General features: G+C 37.9%; 1 pseudogene; it reads right to left on the reverse strand.

Annotated features, from left to right (window-relative positions):
• Positions 1–6,110: 6,110 nt before the first annotated feature.
• Positions 6,111–9,003, reverse strand: LOC114083629 (serine/threonine-protein kinase PLK4-like; annotated as a pseudogene).
• Between the last annotated feature and the right edge of the window lie 905 nt (positions 9,004–9,908).

A 9,908-nucleotide genomic window follows, 5' to 3' on the forward strand; every position in this document is an offset into this window, starting at 1 on the left:
TACTGTGGTCAGCAGAATTGGGCCAGGGCTCTGGAAGGTCTCGCTCAGGGTATTGGTGATTTACTTTATTCTACACTATTACACCCACAATACAATACTCCCAGCAATAGTAGTTGAGAAAATATGCTGATAATGTCTTGAGCTAAACTGGCACCTTTGATATTTGCCTACTTCTCTGCACTGATCCCAGCTGAGTAATTAACATGGAACCAGAATGTGAATAGGGTATTTCCTGGGCTTATTGTTTTGGGGTCAGCTGCTCCATTAGGGTGGGGGGGGGGTCTGAAACCAGGCTGGTGCAAGTATTTTTGTATATGTTCCTTTGATCTGGCTGAGGTCTATCATTTTAAATGACAAAAGATTTAGAGTAATGTGCTTGGACTTATTTTTCATACACTTCACAGTTTACATCAAGAAGAAATGCCGCAGTCTGGCTGGGCACAAATAACCGAGCCACCACAAAGCCTTGTAGGTTCAAACAGCAACTACTTTATTTCAACTCTCACCGGCACTGCACGCGTACTTTTTCCGCCAACGCCACTCACATAGCCCTTCCAGCAACCCCCCACACTGGAAATCCCCCCTCTGGCACTTCCCCAACCAATGTGAACTCTCTGGGAATCCTCAGGAGAACTCCAAAGTAGAGCAAGAACTTCAAATTAGCAGGCGCCCAAGGCAGCAAGAGCCACCCCATTGCCCGACAGTAAAGGTCAAATATTCAATGCAATTAATCTAGCATCACAGCAATTAGATATAGCTTAACTCAAATCATCATCTCAATGGTTCCCTGGCTTAACCTTTCAAACATTCCTTGTCACCTTTCAAACATTCTCTCTGGCAAATGGCAGGCATCATTCTGACTGGCTGTGGCTCTCAACAAAGAAACAACAGGTGGAATTTATCTCAATACCCCTTTACATACAAAATATAGGTTGTCATTGAATATGTTGGAAGTTTAATCAAGGTTTATTCATTAGAGAACAGGCTGATCTAGAGAGAATGTAAAGTACCACAAAGTCCTATGTTTTCAAAACAAAAAGAAATGTGAGATATATAGGCATTCAGAAGAATTTTTTTTAATTTTTTCTTTGTTTATTTTATTTCATTTTTTAAATAGAAAGCAAATAGAGGAAAAAGGAGACCAAGGTGGGAAATATAATTACTGACAGGACTATGAAACATTAAAAAATAGAATCTAGATTTCAGAAAAGAAAGATTTGACATATTGTATTCGGAGATGTGGATGGCATGAGTGTCCATGATAAGAATGTTGTAAGCTTCTGAAAGAAAATTGATATGGTGAAAGAAGCTTATGTAACTCAGATCCTCACTTAAGCCACTTTCTGCCCCCCAAATAAGCCATGCTAGGTAAACCACTGCTTGACTCTACTGCTGAATACTGAATAAAGAAAGATTGCCAACAAAAGGTTTGCTTCATACCTTCCACCTTTGTCATGTTTGTGTCATTTATGCAATTGTTAATCAATCCAAAATTATACAAACAGTAATGACATTTCAGCCCCTTTGAAATTTGTCAGTGAATTCCTGACCATTTTGATGGAGGCTCACAGCAGGCCTAGCAGGTGCCCTGGAGAAGACTTGGACCTGAATGGCAGCATTAGAACCTTATTTTCTTTTTTCTTTTTTTTTTTCTGGCTGTGTCTTTTGTTTATTAAATACTTGATACATTGACATTTAGAAATTTCTATTTGCCTGATTTCAGATGGTCATATATCACATAAAAGAAAATTAGAAACGATTATAACTTTTCCCAAGTCAGAGGAAATTCAATATCTAGTACATTGTGCATTTTTACTACGTGCCATTAAAAAATATATTTCTAAGTTCCAATTGCCTTTCTAACTCTACCACTGGTAATGATGATGGACTGTGATTGTCTAGCAGCAATCCAGATTTTAATCCAATTCAGCCACTTGGCCTTATACTTTTAAGTTGTACAACAAAAATGCAGGTGATCTAAACTGCTAGAAGGGGTATTCTTTTTTTTTTTTAATTTTTTATTGTTGGCTGTTCAAAACATTACATAGTTTTTGATATATCATATTTCACACTTTGATTCAAGTGGGTTATGAGCTACCATTTTTACCCCATATACAGATTGCAGAATCACATCAGTTACACATCCATTGATTTACATGTTGCCATACTAGTGTCTGTTGTGTTCTGCTGCCTTTCCTATCCTCTACTATTCCCCCTCCCCTCCCCTCCCCTCCCCTCTTCTCTCTCTGCCCCCTCTACTGACATTCATTTGTCCCCCTTGTATTATTTTTCCCTTTCCCCTCACTTCCTCTTGTATGTACTTTTGTATAACTCTGAGGGTCTCCTTCCATTTCCATGCAATTTCCCTTCTCTCTCCCTTTCCCTCCCACCTCTCATCCCTGTTTAATGTTAATCTTCTTCTCATGCTCTTCGACCCTACTCTGTTCTTAGTTACTCTCCTTATATCAAAGAAGACATTTGGCATTTGTTTTTTAGGGATTGTCTAGCTTCACTTAGCATAATATGCTCGAATGCCATACATTTCCCTGTAAATTCTATGATTTTGTCATTTTTTAATGCAGAGTAATACTCCATTGTGTATAAATGCCACATTTTTTTTTTATCCATTCATCTATTGAAGGGCATCTAGGTTGGTTCCACAGTCTTGCTATTGTGAATTGTGCTGCTATGAACATCGATGTAGCAGTGTCCCTGTAGCATGCTCTTTTTAGGTCTTTAGGGAATAGACCGAGAAGGGGAATAGCTGGGTCAAATGGTGGCTCCATTCCCAGCTTTCCAAGAAATCTCCATACTGCTTTCCAAATTGGCCGCAACAATGTGCAGTCCCACCAGCAATGTACAAGTGTACCCTTTTCCCCACATCCTCGCCAGCACTTGTTGTTGTTTGACTTCATAATGGCTGCCAATCTTACTGGAGTGAGATGGTATCTTAGGGTGGTTTTGATTTGCATTTCTCTGACTGCTAGAGATGGTGAGCATTTTTTCATATACTTGTTGATTGATTGTATGTCCTCCTCTGAGAAGTGTCTGTTGAGGTCCTTGGCCCATTTGTTGATTGGGTTGTTTGTTCTCTTATTGTCTAATTTTTTGAGTTCTTTGTATACTCTGGATATTAGGGTTCTATCTGAAGTGTGAGGAGTAAAGATTTGTTCCCAGGATATAGGCTCTCTATTTACCTCTCTTATTGTTTCTTTTGCTGAGAAAAAACTTTTTAGTTTGAGTAAGTCCCATTTGTTGATTCTAGTTATTAACTTTTGTGCTATGGGTGTCCTATTGAGGAATTTGGAGCCCGACCCCACAGTATGTAGAACATAGCCAACTTTTTCTTCTATCAGACGGCGTGTCTCTGATTTGATATCAAGCTCCTTGATCCATTTTGAATTAACTTTTGTGCATGGCGAGAGAAAGGGATTCAGTTTCATTTTGTTGCATATGGATTTCCAGTTTTCCCAGCACCATTTGTTGAAGATGCTATCCTTCCTCCATTGCATGCTTTTAGCCCCTTTATCAAATATAAGGTAGTTGTAGTTTTGTGGATTGGTTTCTGTGTCCTCTATTCTGTACCATTGGTCCACCTGCCTGTTTTGGTACCAGTACCATGCTGTTTTTGTTACTATTGCTCTGTAGTATAGTTTGAAGTCTGGTATCGCTATACCGCCTGATTCACACTTCCTGCTTAGCATTGTTTTTGCTATTCTGGGTCGTTTATTTTTCCATATGAATTTCATGATTGCTTTCACTATTTCTACAAGAAATACCGTTGGGATTTTGATTGGCATTGCATTAAACCTATACAGAACTTTTGGTAATATCGCCATTTTGATGATGTTAGTTCTGCCTATCCATGAACAGGGTATATTTTTCCATCTTCTAAGATCTTCTATTTCTCTCTTTAGGGTTCTGTAGTTTTCATTGTATAAGTCTTTCACCTCTTTTGTTAGGTTGATTCCCAAGTATTTTATTTTTTTTGAAGATATTGTGAATGGAGGGGTTGTCCTCATTTCCATTTCAGAGGATTTGTCGCTGATATACAGGAATGCCTTTGATTTATGCGTGTTGATTTCATATCCTGCCAATTTGCTGAATTCATTTATTAGCTCTAATAGTTTCTTTGTACACCCTTTTGGGTCTGCTAGGTATAGAATCATGTCATCTGCAAATAGTGATAATTTAAGTTCTTCTTTTCCTATTTTGATGCCTTTAATTTCTTTCATCTGTCTAATTGCTCTGGCCAGTGTTTTGAGAACTATGTTGAACAGAAGTGGTGAGAGAGGGCATCCCTGTCTTGTTCCAGATTTTAGAGGGAATGCCTTCAATTTTTCTCCATTCAGAATGATGCTAGCCTGAGGCTTAGCATAGATTGCTTTTACAATATTGAGGTATGTTCCTGTTATCCCTAATTTTTCTAGAGTTTTGAACATAAAGGGATGCTGTACTTTGTTGAATGCTTTTTCCGCATCTATCGAGATGATCATATGGTTCTTATTTTTAAGTCTATTGATGTGGTGAATAACATTTATTGATTTCCGTATATTAAACCAGCCTTGCATCCCAGGGATGAATCCTACTTGATCATGGTGCACAATTTTTTTGATATGTTTTTGTATCCAATTCGCCAGAATTTTATTGAGGATTTTTGCATCTAGGTTCATTAGAGATATTGGTCTGTAGTTTTCTTTCTTTGAAGTGTCTTTGTCTGGTTTAGGAATCAGGGTGATGTTGGCCTCGTAGAATGAATTTGGAAGTTCTCCCTCTTTTTCTATTTCCTGAAGTAGCTTGAAAAGTATTGGTATTAGTTCCTCTTTAAAGGTTTTGTAAAACTCTGCTGTATACCCATCCGGTCCTGGGCTTTTCTTAGTTGGTAGTCTTTTGATGGTTTCTTCTATTTCCTCAATTGATATTGGTCTGTTTAGGTTGTCTATATCCTCCTGACTCAATCTGGGCAGATCATATGACTTTAGAAATTTATCGATGCCTTCACTATCTTCTAATTTATTGGAGTATAAGGATTCAAAATAATTTTTTATTATCTTCTGTATATCTGAAGTGTCTGTTGTGATATTGCCTTTTTCATCCTGTATGCTAGTAATTTGAGTTCTCTCTCTTCTTCTCTTCACTAGCATGGCTAAGGGTCTGTCAATTTTGTTTATTTTTTCAAAGAACCAACTTTTAGTTTTGTCAATTTTTTCAATTGTTTCTTTTGTTTCGATTTCATTAATTTCAGCTCTGATTTTAATTATTTCTTGCCTTCTACTTCTTTTGCCACTGTTTTGCTCTTCTTTTTCTAGGATTTTGAGATGAAGTATGAGATCATTTATTTGTTGTTTTTTTCTTTTTTTTAAGGAATGAACTCCAAGCAATGAATTTTCCTCTTAGAACTGCTTTCAATGTGTCCCATAGAGTCCAATATGTTGTGTCTGTGTTTTCATTAATCTCTAAGAATTTTTTTTAATTTCCTCCTTGATGTCTTCTATAACCCATTGATCATTCAGTAACCTATTGTTCATTCTCCAAGTGATGTATTCTTTTTCCTTCCTTCTTTTATCGTTGATTTTCAGTTCCATTCCATTATGATCAGATAGGATGCATGGTATTATCTCTACTCCTTTATATTGTCTAAGAGTTTCCCTGTGACATAATATATGATCTATTTTTGAGAAGGATCCATGTGCTGCTGAGAAAAAAGTGTAACTGCTTGATGTTGGGTCTACAAAAATAAATATAAAACAACTATACATGTTTACATATGTTACTTATAACAAATACATTTTATTTACATGTTCAAAAATTCCAAACTACAGCATATTTTGTCCATGATTCTCAACATGTCTGGGAAGTAGAGAAACAATAAAAGCATAAATACACCACACACCATTTATATTTTTGCTTTTAAAAAAACATTCAATACAAATATACTCAGTAAGCTTGAGGGTATGTTTTCAGAGCAAAGTTAGGCATCCTATTGTACTCTGCGACCAATTATTTGTCGACTCTAATTTCATTCAGTTTTCTCTTAGTACACATCCTTTACTGTACAGATTAAAATTCTCTTTATTAGGCTTTCTGAAGAAGTTATATTAAATAAAAAGTCACTTTACTTGAAAGCCAACCAAAAAGTTATTTATTAAATGTAGGTATCTTTTCAATCAATGAAAACCAGGAGTTGCATTAGAAAACATCAACAGGATGGAAGAAAAACACTGTAATTTCTGTTTGATGTATTCTGGTAATTTTTCATTGTCTCCATACCCATTTTTTTTTCTTCTTAAAGTAAGATAATTAGCCAGGCATGGTGGCACAGGCCTGTAATCCCAGTGACTGGAGAGGATAAGGCAGGAGGATCATGAGTTCAAAGCCAACCTCAGCAACTTAGCAAGGGCCTAAGCAACTCAGTGAGACCCTGTTTCTAGTTGTTTGACCATTTGGTGATGTGTAACTGATAGAAGATACTCCTGCCTGGACAACCAGCTGGGACCCATCATTAAACTGAACCCACACAGCTTCACTAGTTAACTGTGTAGCCCAACCAACATTTTTCACAAAAACAGACTTCAAAAGTTGTGCTGATGTAGGAAGACAATCTTTTAGATTATTCGAAGAGACGTTTGTTCCTGAAGCTGTAGTGGTATGGCCAAGTCTTCAGCTGTAACTATAGAAGGATTAAGTATGGGTGCCTGGGTTGGAGTAGTAGCACTATTCATGATCAATCTACCCAAAGATGGTGCATCTCTTATTGCGTAGTTTGGATCCACACAAGGAGGTGTTGACAGGGCCTTAGGTGAACTAGTATTACCAGGTTTTCTTCCCACAATTATTGGGAAAAAGGGAGCACTCCCACTCTTCTTTTACTCTCCTGAAATTACAGATTCCAGTGCTAAACAAATACGATGAGCCTCATTAGCATGGTCCATGTATATTTTTATTTCCTCTTTTAAGCTATGAATTTGATTTTCATCCTTTAAAGTGTAAGATTTCCCAGTCTTTTCAATTACTTGAATTAAATCTTCTGTTTTGTGTATTTTTGCTCCATCATAAAACCAAACCTCAAAATCAGCATCAGGAGAATTCTCCATCAAAATACATTTAGCGTATCTTGTAAAATAAGTGATTTGGGGAGATTTAGATCTTACAAGCTGAACAAATCTGGAAGCATATTGATATTTTCGCCAGTATTTTTCTGGTAAATTGTCAAAGTTGTACCTACTGATGTTATCAGTAGGTAAGGTCGGTTTATCAGCAAGAGGAAAGCCTCTTCCATCATTTGGATAATATATAGTGATCATATTCCCATCACTAGATATTTGAAGTACTTCTTTCACATATTCTTGAGATGCATATTCCTTTAGAAGCTCCACACACACCTCCTCTGAATCAAGTATGCTCACCACAGCCTTTTTAGTTTTCTGTCTGATTGGTTTTAACCTGTGAGCAATCAAAGGAGACGTAATGCTTCGCAATGTGTGTTTCTGATATCCCACTGTTGACTCCATACCCCTAGTCTTGATTTGTTCTGAAAGAGGATCATTCATTTGCAGATTTCCAAACCACTGTTGTACAATTTCAGTTTGAGGTGTCTGGTCTGAAAATGGAAAAGGACTTTTTCCTGGACAAAGATGATTTGAAAGTGCTTGGTTGTTATCAGGTCTTTCAAAAGATCCAGAACTATGAGATGTCTTTTCTTTAAAGAAATGAAAAATATTGACATTGCTATTTGTGGGTGGATATCGGTCTTCATTTTCTTCTATTCCTGATCTTTTGGACTTTGAAAGTGTTTCTGCTGAGTGACATCGTTCCATTGTATATGTTTTTGCTCGAGATTGACTATTAGAAGTGCCAGATCTATCAGAGGAATGGGCTCTACGGAGGTATCAAGAATGAGGCCTTTCTTCTGCATCTTGAATTACTCTTCCTCTTCCACTGTTACTGGTTTCATGTGCTTGATTTCCCCACTGAGTACAAAAACTGCTTCCATCTCCTGAAGAAAAGTCACTTGAATTTTTATGCTTTGGAAATACAGTCATTTTATTTGGAAGTGGCTGGCCAATCAAGAGTCGTCTTCTGTCAAGTAAACTACTACTTACACTGGTACTGGAAGAAGCCGTAACTGCAGTAGAAATTGTGGCATGTCCACTATCAATTGAGTCTTCTACAGTTCCTAAATCTTTACTTTTTGTTGAAGAATTTCGGGACATAAAAGGATGGTCCAATATTGAAGACAGACTTAAACGATCTGCTGGATTTCTATGAAGTAGCTGGTGAATAAGATCCTTGGCCTCTCGACAAAAACGTTGGCATTTCATAATCTGCCAATACAACTTTATTTAATGTGTTCTTGACTGTGTCAGTGTCAAAAGGTGGTCTCCCAATTAGTAATGTATAAAACATGCAGCCCAAGGACCAAACATCAGATTCAAGTCCATGGGCACTTTGAGTTGCAATTTCTGGTGAAATGTAATTAGGAGTTCCATATAATGTATAGTGCTTTTCATGTGGCATTGTCAATTGAGTTGCCAGCCCAAAATCGGCAATCTTGATATTCATATTACGAGTAAGTAAGAGGTTAGAAAGTGTGAGGTCCTGGTGTAATATGCCATGAGAATGAAGATACAACATTCCTGTGATGATCTGGTGCATGAAGTGTCGAGCTTCATTTTCTGAGAAAGGTTTCATTCTATTCTTTAGGTATCTGTTCATTTCACCATTATGACACATTTCTAATACCAGGTACACATAATTGTTATCTTCAAAATAGTTATATAGCTCCAAGATAGAGGGATGTTTCAATTGACAATGTATTTTCACCTCATTTTGGACTCGCTGTACCATCCCAGCTTTGTACATGGCTTTTTTATCTATCATTTTGATTGCAACTTCCAAACCAGTGTGAATGGACTCAGCTCTGTAGACACCAGCAAATGATCCCTTACCGAGCAGATTTCCGACTTTAAAATCCTCGCTCTTCTCGCCGATGCAAGTCGCCATATTCTCAGGCCCGGGCTGGCGCTCCCGGGGTCAGGTCCCTTTTCACAGTCCCTTCGAGGTGGAGCTCCAGGCAGCCAGCCGGTCGTGGTGCCCATCAGGCTCTACCTTCTAGGCCGCCGCTCCGGGCGACGACTCTAAAGCCACCGAAGGAATTCCTCGACACCATCCGAGGCTTGGGCGGTGCCTCTGCACTCCCATTTTGAAATACTCCTGCTGGTGGCTGTTCAAGCGAGACTGGTGGTAGAACCTTATTTTCCTCCTTCTGAAATTAATCAATATTTTGAGATGACTTTCTGGCTGGAGGCAGAAAACAGGAATCATTTCAGAAGTATTGAGTCAGCTCAGAAATGTGTCAAACCCAGCTGGGCACTCGGCTCAGTAGTTGACTGGTCACAAATATCTGCAGTGGCCTCATGATTGGCAGCCTTGCACAAAGAAAGATCAACTTGGTGCTTGTCAGGTTTCCAGGTAAGTCACATGGATCCCAGGCATTGGGCACTCACCTGCCTTCCTAAAAAACCTGCAAAGCCACTATCCAGTTGTTCATTCTTATGAATTATGTAATGCTGTTTGCTATGAAAGAGTATTAGTCAGGTATCTGGTCAAGAAACATTTGAATGTTTTCGTTTTTGCTTTCAGAACACTGGTACCTCCATGAAAACAAGCCCACAATACTTTTTTAATCATGAGTTATTTGGGGAAAAAACATCAGGGTGTTTTATTGGCAGCCAAATTATATTCTAAAGTTCATTGTATTTACCAACCATCACCTAATCATATGCAGCAAAGATTCCAGGTGAACTGAGCCTAAATTGACGACCATCCCAAATATGAGCTAATAAGTTTTAGAATGAGTTAATTAGTGACAGATAATTAGTTAATTTATTCACTATAGGCTGGATGCC

The sequence above is a fragment of the Marmota flaviventris genome, unplaced genomic scaffold, assembly GCF_047511675.1.
Source record: "Marmota flaviventris isolate mMarFla1 unplaced genomic scaffold, mMarFla1.hap1 Scaffold_49, whole genome shotgun sequence".
In the NCBI taxonomy this organism is placed as follows: Eukaryota; Metazoa; Chordata; class Mammalia; order Rodentia; family Sciuridae; genus Marmota; species Marmota flaviventris.